General features: G+C 46.1%; 1 pseudogene; it reads left to right on the forward strand.

Annotated features, from left to right (window-relative positions):
- Positions 1 to 8: 8 nt before the first annotated feature.
- LOC119884453 overlaps positions 9 to 13117 on the forward strand; it is a 32381-nt pseudogene continuing 19272 nt past the window's right edge.

A 13117-nucleotide genomic window follows, 5' to 3' on the forward strand; every position in this document is an offset into this window, starting at 1 on the left:
GTCACTTCCTGCTGCGTGTGATGACGGTGAATGTCCGCCGGGCGGCGCTGATGTCTGCTGGGACGGACAACCCGCTGAAACCTGACCTGCCTCCCCCCCATCCTCCCCCTCTCTCTCAACCTCCCCTCCCCCCAGCTCTGTGTGTGCGTGCGCCTCCGCCCCCCTCCCCTCGGGGGGAAGCGCGCGCTGCCAGAGCAGGCGGAGTCGGAAGCTCTCTGCTGGTCCGTCGTGTCTGCGGCTCCGCGGCTTCTCTTGTCTCTGTCTCGGATCCTCCTGGAGCGGCTTCTGGTCTCAGCACGCAGGAAACAGCGGATCTTCAGCCCAACGGACGGACGGACGGACGGATTCGGCGGCAGCACTGCGGGGACAGACCCGCCTCGGCTCGGTTCGGCTCTTCCTCTCCCCGCTGCGGTGGAAACCCCGGACGGAGGCCCGCAGTGTGCGTTCAGCCTCCCGCAGGCCTCCGGCCCGGACTCCCGCTTTTCTCCCGGAAAATGGACGGATTCACCGGCAGTTTAGGTGAGTCCGCGCCGCCGCTCGCGCCCTAAAGATCACCTGGTCACCTGTCCGTGCAGCGGCGGGACGGTGAGAGCCGCACGCGCCCCTGGCGGCTTTACACGTGTCACTGCTGTATTTATCAAAATACTCTGCACCGCCCCTCCGGCGGCTGCAGGGCCACAAACCAGCATTTCCTCCTGAAGGAGACCCCCCCCCCTAGATAAAGACATGGGCTCGTCTGAGACCAGTAAGGGGGGAGGGGGCGAGTTAGATCCGGTTTAAGTTTCATAAATTCAGATTGTGATGAGATGCTGCGGGTCCCCGAACCTCGACTTGGACAGCACTGTGTTAGTGTGTGTGGGGACTCTGCAGAACCAGTACTCAAGATCCGGTTTACTTATTCATCCTGCTCACCTCCTGTTCCAGGAAGTAGTCAGAGCTGCAGGCTGCGGCAGATCAGTAAAAACCAAAGGGGACAAATCTAACTTTGTTTAAAACACTTCCTGTCAGAAACAAAGAGATTTACACACCCAGAGGTTTGTGAAGAGCTGAGAAACTTTATTTACTGAAACACTTCCTGTCAGATAAAAAGTGATAAGAAGAAATGTTGGACCTTCAGCTCAGGTACTAAAACCTCCGGACCATCGTTAAAATCGTTAATCATTGAAAGGTCCAGGCAGGTACTCGCCGCTGTTACCAGGAACTAATAGCTGCCAGACTCAAATGACCTGAAGAGTTAACGCTTCAGATCCTCACGTACAGGACTGGAACTGGAGGGTCTCTGGTCAGATCCAGGTGGAACCAAATTGATGACCCGCGGCTGATTGACTGTGATCAATCAGCCGCGGGTCATCAATGTGGGTCATCATCACAAGTTGAGAATAAACGCTTTCAGGAAGTGATGCCATCACTGCTGCAGGTGAGATGTCAGGGTGACATGAGTCGGCCTTTTGTCTCCGTAAACCCCTTAATGCACCTGAGAGGACGCATCCAGAGCGAGACAGCTGCAGGCAGGTGTGGCAGATGCCCTGAGGTGACATCAGACAGGTGTGAAGAGGGGGAGGGAGGCAGCCTACACAATATCCACACAGAGGTACAGACAGTAAAGGTGATGTTGCTATAGACTAAATGAAAAATGGTACAGATATTTATAGTAGTGTTAATGATAACAATCGTAATGTTAATGATTATAATAACAATAATAACAATAGGACTAGTAACAATAGTCGTTGCAGCAGAGGGTTTCGAGCAGGAACACGGGGGCAGCAGGTGACCCGCAACCACAGATCCAGACTCTACAGCTCCAGAGCCAGAAACACCTGCAGGAAGTGATAGGAGGAGAGAGGAGAGGGACGAGATATATTTAGATAATGCGTCACGGAGGTGCTTGGGCCCCAGAACAATAACTTCAGTTTTATCTGAGTTTAACATGAGAAAATTACAGGTCATCCAGGTTTTAACATCCTCAAGGCACATTTGAAGTTTAGCTAACTGATGAGTTTCATCTGGTTTGATCGATAGATATAACTGAGTATCATCTGCATAACAATGAAAGACGCACCTGTATTTCTCTGGGTTCTTTTCAGACGATGCTGACAGCAGCAGGTGTGTCTTTTTTGTGTTAGTTGCTTGAGCAGTTTCAGTGTCAGAAACCAGGCCTCAGTTTTATGTGTCTCTGACTGCCATGACCTCCGGGTCATCAGAAGAAATCACATTTAGAACCAAGTCAGATTTAGGCTATACCTCCCCTGGCTTACAGAGAATCAAGTCATCATACAGTCCACAACTCCTTTAGCACACCTCTTTTAGCACCATGCTGACTGGCAGAGGAAACCCTGCGGGTCATACCCAGAACTGACAAGGATGCCTCTTCTTGTCTGTGGCCGGTCTTCTGAACTTGAGCTCCGCTGGAGTCCGGTCTTCATCCAGACGGAGTTGGACTGTGCTGATGCTTCGTATCCACGGAGAGCCCCCTCTTGGACAGTCTGGTGTTTCACCATCTGGACGGCATTTCCTGTCCTGTATGACCTGAGAAAGTTAGGCAGAGAAAGTCACAGCTGAACAGAACCTTGTTGTGATGGTTGCCCTAAGATTTGAGGGGGCAGGGTTAGTTAATTTCTTGTGAATGGTTGTGACAGGGTTTATAAGGGTTTATAAGGCTTTTTCAGGTGGCTTGGATCCATGGTGTCACTCTGCGCTCCTTATCAACAGACAGGCAAACAAGCGCTCCGTGAGGTAACCATGGCAACGGCTTCTGTGTAACTGGCTCGATCCCTTGAAACTGTCGTGGTCGTTCTTGTCTCACGCACACGCCCGCCCGCTGCCAGAGTTGAAATGTCAATCTTTTGCCTACAGTTTATCAGTAGACGGAGACTAAACTGCAGTTTGATCTGAGTTTCCCGAATAATATAAAAAAAACAGTTAGGCCACCAGGTCTTAAACAGGCAGCAACCTTTGCTGCTGTCTCTTGTTCATTAAAAATAACCTATTAACTTCTAGTTAGTAGTTATATTATTTAGTTATAGAATCAATTATTTCATGCTGCATGTTGCACATTTAGCTGTTGAAGCTTGGTAAAAAAATGAATACAAAATAATTCTTATTATTGAGAGGTGGCGAAGGCGCAGTGGATTAGACACTTGTCTTTGATTCCCTCTGCAACACATCCACCAGATAAGTTATTTTCACGGGTCCTGCTTTACAGGGTCTCAGTATATTTTACTGCTTTTTTGCCCTTTGCCAATCACATGCCTGAACCAGTGTTGGCGTTGTCACCGATATCATCATCATAGAATAAGACAGCACCTGAACACAAAACCATTTGAACGGGGGGTTAGTACAGGCTGACTGACTGCGTTCTGTTCTGCAGAGACACTGAAGGAATGCATCATGTCAGTCAGAGTCCTAACGAGTTTACGCAGAGACAAACCTGTGTCTGAGAAAACATGTGGGTTTGCCTCCCTGTGTGTGTTGCAGTAAAGCAGACATGCAGACACTTGCAGCGCCTGCAGGACTGAGCGTTTACTTTTCTTTCAAACAGTGAAAATGTTTCTAGCTCAGTTTATTTTCTGAAATCTTTTCCAGAACCAGAACGTCATAAACCACTCGAACCCTCAAAGCTCACACTGTTCGTTTCTGATTGTTTCCTGATCGATACTCTCCTCCTAAAACACAGTCACATACAGACAGGTCTCTGCTGGATCAGGGGTCTGTGGAGCTCTGCTGGATCAGGGGTGAATACCTGGTTTCTGGGTACCTTCTGCCCCGTGTTTCCTTCTCTCTGTAGATGTTGGTACTTTTTGACCCGTGTTTCCGTCTCCCTGTAGATGACGGTACGTTCTGACCCGGTTTCCGTCTCTCTGTAGATGACGGTACGTTCTGACCCGTGTTTCCGTCTCTCTGTAGATGACGGTACGTTCTGACCCGTGTTTCCGTCTCTCTGTAGATGACGGTACGTTCTGACCCGTGTTTCCGTCTCTCTGTAGATGACGGTACGTTCTGACCCATGTTTCCATCTCTCTGTAGATGACGGTACGTTCTGACCCGTGATTCCGTCTCCCTGTAGATGACAGTACGTTCTGACCCGTGTTCTCTGTAGAGCACGGTACGTTCTGACCCGTGTTTCCATCTCTCTGTAGATGACGGTACGTTCTGACCCGTGTTCTCTGTAGAGCATGGTACGTTCTGACCCATGTTTCCATCTCTCTGTAGATGACGGTACGTTCTGACCCGTGATTCCGTCTCCCTGTAGATGACGGTACGTTCTGACCCGTGTTCTCTGTAGAGCACGGTACGTTCTGACCCATGTTTCCATCTCTCTGTAGATGACGGTACGTTCTGACCCGTGTTCTCTGTAGAGGACGGTACGTTCTGGCCCATGTTTCCGTCTCCCTGAAGATGACAGCATGTTCTGACCCATGTTTCCGTGTCTCTAGATGACAGTATGTCTGGAGCGAGTGTCTCCGATGTGAACGACCGTCTTTCTGCTCTGGAGCTTCGTGTTCAGCAGCAGGAAGACGAGCTGACGGTGATGAAAGCTGCTCTTGCTGACGTCCTTCGCCGCCTTGCTGCCTCTGAAGTCTCTGCTGCATCCTCAACCAAGAAACAACATGGAGGGAAAGGTAGTGCTCACTTTTAATTTCTCTGATCTTGATCAGTTTTGTTATTTTCACTGAAATTCAGAAAAACATGCTAGTAAACCAAGACTGACAAATATTTAGAGGGTGTTGACCTAACGTCCTAATCAGTCTTTAACTGGTCAGGTTCAGTCTTTAACTGGTCAGGTTTTTACTAGTCAGGTTCACTCTTTAACTGGACAGGTTTTTACTGGTCAGGTTCAGTCTTTAACTGGTCAGGTTTTTACTGGTCAGGTTCAAGTTTTACTTGTCAGGTTCAAGTTTTTACTTGTCAGGTTCAAGTTTTTACTGGTCAGGTTCAGTCTTTAACTGTTCAGGTTCAGTCTTTAACTGTTCAAGTTTTTACTGGTCAGGTTCAGGTTTTACTGGTTATATTCAGTCTTTAACTGTTCAGGTTCAGGTTTTTTACTGGTCAGGTTCAAGTTTTTACTGGTCAGGTTCAGTCTTTAACTGGTCAGGTTTTTACTGGTCAGGTTCAGTCTTTAACTGGTCAGGTTTTACTGGTCAGGTTCAGGTTTTTTACTGGTCAAGTTCACTCTTTAACTGGTCAGGTTCACTCTTTAATTGGTCAGGTTCACTCTTTAATTGGTCAGGTTCAGTCTGTAACTGGTCAGGTTCAGGTTTTTACTGGTCAGGTTCACTCTTTAATTGGTCAGGTTCAGTCTGTAACTGGTCAGGTTCAGGTTTTTACTGGTCAGGTTCAGGTTTTTACTGGTCAGGTTCAGTCTTGAACTGGTCAGGTTTTTACTGGTCAGGTTCAGTCTTTAACTGGTCAGGTTCAGGTTTTTTACTGGTCAGGTTCAGGTTTTAACTGGTCAGGTTCAGGTTTTAACTGGTCAGGTTTTTACTGGTCAGGTTCACTCTTTAACTGGTCAGGTTCAGGCTTTAACTGGTCAGGTTCAGGTTTTTACTGGTCAGGTTCAGGTTTTTACTGGTCAGGTTCAGGTTTTTACTGGTTATATTCAGTCTTTAACTGGTCAGGTTCAGTCTTTAACTGGTCAGGTTCAGGTTTTTACTGGTTATATTCAGTCTTTAACTGGTCAGGTTCACTCTTTAACTGGTCAGGTTCAAGTTTTACTGGTCAGGTTCAGTCTTTAACTGGTCAGGTTCAGTCTTTAACTGGTCAGGTTTAGGTTTTTACTGGTATATTCAGTTTTAACAGGTCAGGTTCAGGTTTTTACTGGTCAGGTTCAGTCTTTAACTGGTCAGGTTCAAGTTTTTACTGGTCATATTCAGTCTTTAACTGGTCAGGTTCAGGTTATTAGGGCCCGAGCACGACTGTGCGAGGTCCCTATTGAATTTGTAAAGATTTCTTTTCTTTTTTTTTCCTGCAAAGTAAGCTCCATTTTGGGGACCTAAACATACTCGAAAACTCACCAAACTTTGCACACATGTCAGAACTGGTGAAAAATTTCATATTTTATGGGTTTCGCACATGGGCGTGGCAAAATGACTCGCTAGCGCCACCTAGAAAATTGGAAAAAATTTGCCCCTCGTTCACGTTCAACCTACATGCACGAAATTTTCTGGGGACATGTATCATATCAAGACGCACAAAAAAGCCTCAAGAACCCATAGCCTAAAGTCAACAGGAAGTCAGCCATTTTGAATTTTACAGCCATTTTTGGATGATTTACACACTTCGTACTTTAACGAACTCCTCCTAGGGATTAAGTCAGATCGACTTCAAATTTCTGCTGTGCCTTCTAAAGGCATTGACGATGAAAAGTTGTGCTATTTGCGAGTTTTCGTCAATGGCCGTATCCGTGGCGTGGCGTCAAAGATCAACTCTTCGCCATGACACAGGAAGTTGTTGTTACTTCAGTGTACATGCTCACATCTGCACCAAACTTTACGTGCTTGATAACTCTCCCTCCCCGAACACATCTACACGCCAGTACCGATTTATATTCATAGCGCCAGGTGCTATGTAGCTCCACATAGGGGACACAGGAAGTGACATATAGCACCTTCATGCAGTGTTGGAACCATGTAGCAGAGCTCCAGAATATGCAATGCGGCCGGCTCACAGCCGGACGTGCTACAAGTGTGAGGGCCCGCCCAACGCTGCTTACAGCTTTAATTACTGGTTATAGTCTTTTACTGGTCAGGTTCAGTCTTTTACTGGTCAGGTTCAAGTTTTTACTGGTCAGGCTCAGGTTTTTACTGGTTATATTCAGTCTTTTACTGGTCAGGCTCAGGTTTTTACTGGTTATATTCAGTCTTTTACTGGTCAAGCTCAGGTTTTTACTGGTTATATTCAGTCTTTTACTGGTCAGGTTCAGGTTTTTACTGGTTATATTCAGTCTTTTACTGGTCAGGTTCAGGTTTTTACTGGTTATAGTCAGTGTTAACAGTGGTGTGCCTTCACCTGCAGGTGGTGCTGCACTACGTGAAGCCTACTCGATGTCCAGCATTGCTAACGGAGGAACATCTGGACGAAAGAGAGACTCCACCTCCGTTACCAGGAAGGAGACGCTTTCGTCTGCTGCTAAGAGGTAAAACACACACTCATCTGTCTGAATCCAATTCAAGAGAGATTTATTTGTAAGTTTAATCTTGGGGTTGTTTTAGGGCTGGGCATTGAAACAATAATAATTTTCCTCATTAACAGTATAACAAATCTTCAATATATCGTCAGTAAATGTTTGATTTAATTCATGTGACTCACGAACAAATTAGCACTTCATTTTCTATCAAGATATATTTTTTTTTTTCAGGAAAAGGGACCGAAAAAGAGTTACTAATCAAGTGATCCAGTGTTTGGCATCAAGTGTTCTGACCATAAAAAAGTTTAAAACCATAATTAACCATGTGGTTTCTTCAATTTTCACTGAGGAGCAAAAATCAGCCTTAAAACTTGAAAGAAATAATGATTTGACATTTATCCTGATAATTACTGATATCAAAGGTTGTGACATTTTTTATCCTGACAACATTTTTGGCCTCACAGTGCTAGATGGTGTTTAGGCTGGCTACACTTTTCTTGTGTATGAATCAGTCTGTGTGCGGATCAGTTAACTGTCAGTGGTTGTTCTCAGCTCTGACCTTGAACCACGACAATAAACACCAGAATTAACGTGCACTCGTTAGTAGATTCCTGAGGGAATCCTTGTCATATGCAAGTGCCTTCACCATTTGAAATGTTATTTTTCACCAGACCACAGTAATGAAGTGGGGTCTCCCTCAGCCCTGGTCTTGTCCCACAGTGGAGGGGAATCTGTTGTAGTGCTATAGAAAGAGTTGAAACACAGTAGAATCAGTTGATGTACAGTAGAACTGCTACAAAGAGTAGAATCCATAGTTTGTGGTCTCTCATGCACCTGGTTTTGTCCCCAGTGGAGCAGACAGGAAGAAGGAGACCAGCAGCCAGCGGTCTCTGATGGAGGAGATCCAGGAGCGTGAGGAGCCTCCTCGCATAAAGGACCCGTCCCCCTCTCCTCCTCCCCCCACCCTCCCTTGACCCCTCAAACCCCGAGAGACCGGCCCAGTCAGCTGACAGCAGTAAAGGCCACGGCCCTCCCAAAAGGTTCCACTTTGAAATCTGTCCGCTGCCTCTAACCTCACTTCCTGCTAGCACCGCTGTGACATCACTCTCTCAGTGGTTACTAACTCCACCCCCGTGGACCCACAGTCCTCCCCTGCTCCGCCCACAGCTGAGGCACCTGATCTGCTCAGGTAGAGGTGCTCCTGATGGGCTGAATGCACCTGATCCAGCTGTGGATAGAACAGGGATTGAGGTAAACAAGCAGGACTGTGGCTCCCCGGGGGCAGGTCTGAGTGACCTTCCTGCAGATCATGGAGTCTCCTGAAGTCCTGGAACTCCCTGAGACATCATGGAGGTCCTGGATTCTCCTACAGATCCTGGAGTCTTCGGAGGCCTCCTGGAGTCTTCGGAGGCCTCTGGAGTCTTCGGAGGCTCCTGGAATCTTCGGAGACCTCCTGGAGTCTTCGGAGGCCTCCTGGAGTTCCTGGAGTCTTCGGAGGCCTTCTGGAGTCTCCTGGATTTCCTGGAGTCTTCGGAGGCCTTCTGAGTCTCCTGGATTTCCTAGAGTCTTCTGAGGCCTCCTGGAGTCTCCTGGAGTTCCTAGAGTCCTCTGAGGCCTCCTGGAGACCCTCTTTACTCTCTGCTGTTAGATAGCTCCGGCTGGGCTGTGTGTGTTTTACTGCTGTTTAACTACTAATGTTTTCTCCTCCCCCTTAACCTGAGGACCTCCTCATCTGCTCTAACTGGACTTTTCTGAGACCTCCCCTCTTTGGCTGAGCTGCGTGTGTTCTAAACTAAAATGTTCTCCTCCCAGCTTCACCTGAGGACCTCCTCTTCCTCCTCCTGCAGCCTGGGGCTTGAGTTTCTCATGTGTCCCAGCACCCTAATCTCTCCCTGGCTTGTCTCTTTAACTTGTCCTGCTGAGTTTTGTGTCTCTGGAGGAAAAAAACTGAGTCATTATTCTGTCTACAGAATTACAAAGTGAATCTTCGAAGTAAAAAACTTTGCAGCACATGACAACATGGAAACTAGAGACGAGAAAACATCAGGAGTGTGTTCATTGTGGCTCCGCAGCCTCTCAAGGACCCTACAGGACTACAGACTGGGCCAGCACTTCCCCTGGTCAGGGCTCCAGACTAACTGGTTGTAGTTAGAACATTTCTGGTTGTTTATTTCTAATAGCTCTCCCTTAAACGGCATCTATGTAACGATGCGTCAACAATGAAATTTCACATCGACATCTTGTTGTAGTCGACGTCATCGATTACGTCGACTAATCGTTGCAGCCCTAATGTTCATTTAATAGCAGTATACTGTTAGTATAATATTAAGTATATAAGATTTATTATAATTTCATATGTTAGTATACTATATAACTTACCACTAGAATATTAATTCAAGGTTACAGTATTTAAATTTTTGTAACTTCTCATTCTGACAGTCCTTGTCCAAGAAAACCGCTCTACGTTAGTCTTTAACTTGTTAATGCTAAGTGATGACTCATCAGAACCAGTAATGCAGAACGAGTTCAACACTTTAGAGTTTGCTGTAGCACGTAAAGTTTTTTTGTCCCGCCCCATTCAGGCTGCGACTTGTTGATTAAAAATTGGCCTTGACGAGCTGATTGACTTTCAACAAAAGGCGGCTGATAATAGCTAAATGGCCAGCGAGTCAAACACAGACCTTCATTATCTTCTCACTCTTTTCTTCTGTTTTCTAAAACGAGCTGCTGAAGTGGCCACCTGAATTCTCCTGGTGCTCACGGCAGTCAGCCAGATGTTTAGCAACGGGGCGGGGGAGATTATGGTAGGTCGCGGTCTTTACTCGCACAGTGTGCCCGCACAGTTAAAATGGTCGCGCTGTAGAGTTGCTAATGATCATCTTGCAGTTAGCATCAACTCCTTCTAGCTTCAAGCTGCTCAGTATCAGTGAATCACTGAAAGGATTGTCTGATTATTGATCACTGGGTGACTCGCAATGCCCTACTCCGGACTAACCCTAACCCTGCTGTGATGCTGACTGTGTTATTGTATGTGTGTGTTCAGGGGGCCCAGCGTGAAGCGGTCCTCAGGTATGGAGCGGTCCCAGAGCAGCACCTGGGACACTTCAGAGGAGAACAGGAACAAGCTGGTGAAAGCTGCATCCACCTCCAAACTGCTCGCCAAAGTGGTCAAGAACGCTGACAGGTATTTACAACATCTACAAGTATGCAAAGGTTCTTCCCCGTCGTCTGGAGCCCTATAGGACTTCACTAGTCCACCACGATCGGACAGAGTTTATGAAAACCCGCTTGGTGCGTGGCCTTGGGCTCCCCAGATGTTGCTATTCCAGCTGCAGTATTGATCCAGAACCCCCCCCCCCCCACAACCCCGCCTCCTGTCACTTCCAGCGCTTTCTTCTGTCTCATTCGCTCCGGTTGAATTGCGTTTTCCTTTCCCTGCCACTGTTTCGACAAGTCCCCAAGTTGTGATTGGATGGCTGGCAAAGGATACAAGCAAGCCCATATGAAAGTGGCGGTACAGAGCAGTGCTCATGAAAGAGCAAAGCCCCTGCAGGACCAACACGCCGTCCTCTATAAAGAACCTGCAGAGGTTGGAGATGTCTCCCCTTTCAGCATCACTAAAGTATTAACAAGATGGCCTGTAAACGGTTGTTGATAAGCTAGTTGTCCTGTTGTTTGCCTAACAGATGTTTATAATTCCCAAAACTAAGCTAATCCCCCTCAGAACTATCAGACCTGAGGCGTCCCAGACTGAGAGCTTCAGCTGAAAATACTTTGACTAAGGTCTGAATTAAATTAACTGATGCTGTTCTGCTCAACACACAGTACCATTAACTTTACTTACTAAGTTAAATTGATAAGATAATTGAGTAATTATATTCATTAATTTAATCAATGTCAATAGTTTTCAAGGTATTGTATAGAAGTTAGAAAGTCCAGTATCGTGACTGTCCAGAATACAGATCGTCATATTTATATGCGGATGACATCTTGCTTTATCTTGGTAAAGCCCCTTGGACGGTACCTTCTTACGTTGGCAGTAAACAGTAAAACATCTGTGATTCAGATATATCCCTCAGTTAATGAAATCACTGATCAATTTAAGTTCCATTTTAAGAACTGTCAAAACAAGTGTGGAGAGACGGGTTAAAATCGTAAACTCTGTACAGTCACGATTTTAAATAATTAATACGAGTGTTTATCCTCACACACATTATTAAGGTCTATGATTCCTCTGTCACCACTCATGTTCACTTCCCATAATTCGAAAATGATGACTTACTATTCAACATTAGAAAAGATTACAGTCTCCATACTTTCCAGGAAATACAGCAGCAGTTGAGCAGTCTGATCTGCTTTATCTGTTTCTTGGGGAACAGCCTCAGCATCCAGGATGGATTCTGGGGTCTGGTCTCCAAATTATACTGCACGCTGGTAAAGGCAGCTCTTAACCACAATATATGGGAAGAAGATCCATCATGAAGTTATACAGCCAATATATCAGTTTGTTCATGAAACCCAAATCACTAAATGATACTTTATCATTTTGTTTTGAGAACATGTTGCACACCTCGCAGGTGATTTCTGATGAAAGCCAGATTCCCACACTGCACGCTCTGCCCTCAGGGAGGTGTGGGAACATTTACATGGAGACCCTGCGCTGCATTGGTTTCATTGTTGAATGATGATTCTTTACTGAAAGGGGTATGTTCTATATAATCAAAAAAGGTTGATCACTCTCATCAGGTCACCATTAAAATAAGAAAGTTTCAATTCCTAGCCTGACTTTTGTTTTTTATTTTCTTTCATGTTTGACTGTTTTTAATCAGTTTATTAGTCTTACTGTTTACAGTCTTACTGTCTCATCATGAGCTAGTCATGTAAAGACCTGTGTTCAAGGTGCTATAAAGCGATCGATCGAGAGTGATGCATTTGTTTTCTTCTGTCTCGTTTCAGACACAAGACCCGGTGGTCAGTCAAGGTAAATATATATTTTTGCTCACATTCATCATGGAGGTACCATATCTGTCGTCATCATCATTACCATCATGTATAACAGCAAATAGGAAGCCAGAGATGCCAACACCAGCAGCATCTGAGATCTTTTAAAAGGTTTCAGCAGGAGCCGTCGTTAGTTTGGTCTCCTGCAGTTTCTCCTTAGTGACTCTGAGACGTCATGTTGTCATTGGTTTTAGATGTTGTCATTGATGTTGTGGCGGCTCAATGGTCTGAACCATGAAGGGAGATCAGCTCTCCAGCTCTCTCTTAACTCGGGTTTTTTGGAATCACGAAGCTGCTTCACTTTCCCACAGGATAGATCAAACTGAGCCAGGTGAAAACCAGCTGAGCCTGATGGGTTGTTGGTGAAGCCGGATCAGGCACAGAGATTCTGGGGATGGTGAACCTGCTTCGTGGTACAGGTCCCCGGGGTCTCTGTTGCCTAATAAGAAAAAAATGCAACCTAAAGTTCAACTAAACTATATGCTCATAATATTCAGCCCATTTCTTTTCACAGCTGCAACAGGCTGTGTGAAAAATAAAACTGTCACAAGTTTCAGCATCAGTCACCATTGTGATAGGGCCAGGTCAGGGTTAGAAGTGAACCACCACCGTAGGGACCCTGAAGGTACCTTGCTAAGCTCACATCCTGTGGATTGTGTTGTTGTTGTTGAGTGACCATGTCTTTGTCTCAAACCAGCCAAAATGTCGACCCGAGAGAAAAACAGCCAAGCTGGTAAGTCCTGATGAGTCGTCAGAGCGAGCTAGCAGGCTAACATGCTAACAGCAGCTGAACGAGTGCTTCCTGTTTCTGCTCTGTACCAATCACATCTCTCTTTCTCTCTGCTTTACGTCGTCAGCCTCGCTCACCCTCCTGCTCTCTCTCTCTCCTTCAGGCTGATAAGGTGATGTTACACCTGTCTGTGGCTCCTCCCCCACTTCCCTTTACCTCCATATAAGGTCATACAGGTGGTCCCTGAAATATATTATGAGGAA

The sequence above is a fragment of the Micropterus salmoides genome, unplaced genomic scaffold, assembly GCF_014851395.1.
Source record: "Micropterus salmoides isolate LMB-PRFRI ecotype aquatic unplaced genomic scaffold, ASM1485139v1 Ms_hic_scaffold_3462, whole genome shotgun sequence".
NCBI lineage: Eukaryota > Metazoa > Chordata > Actinopteri > Centrarchiformes > Centrarchidae > Micropterus > Micropterus salmoides.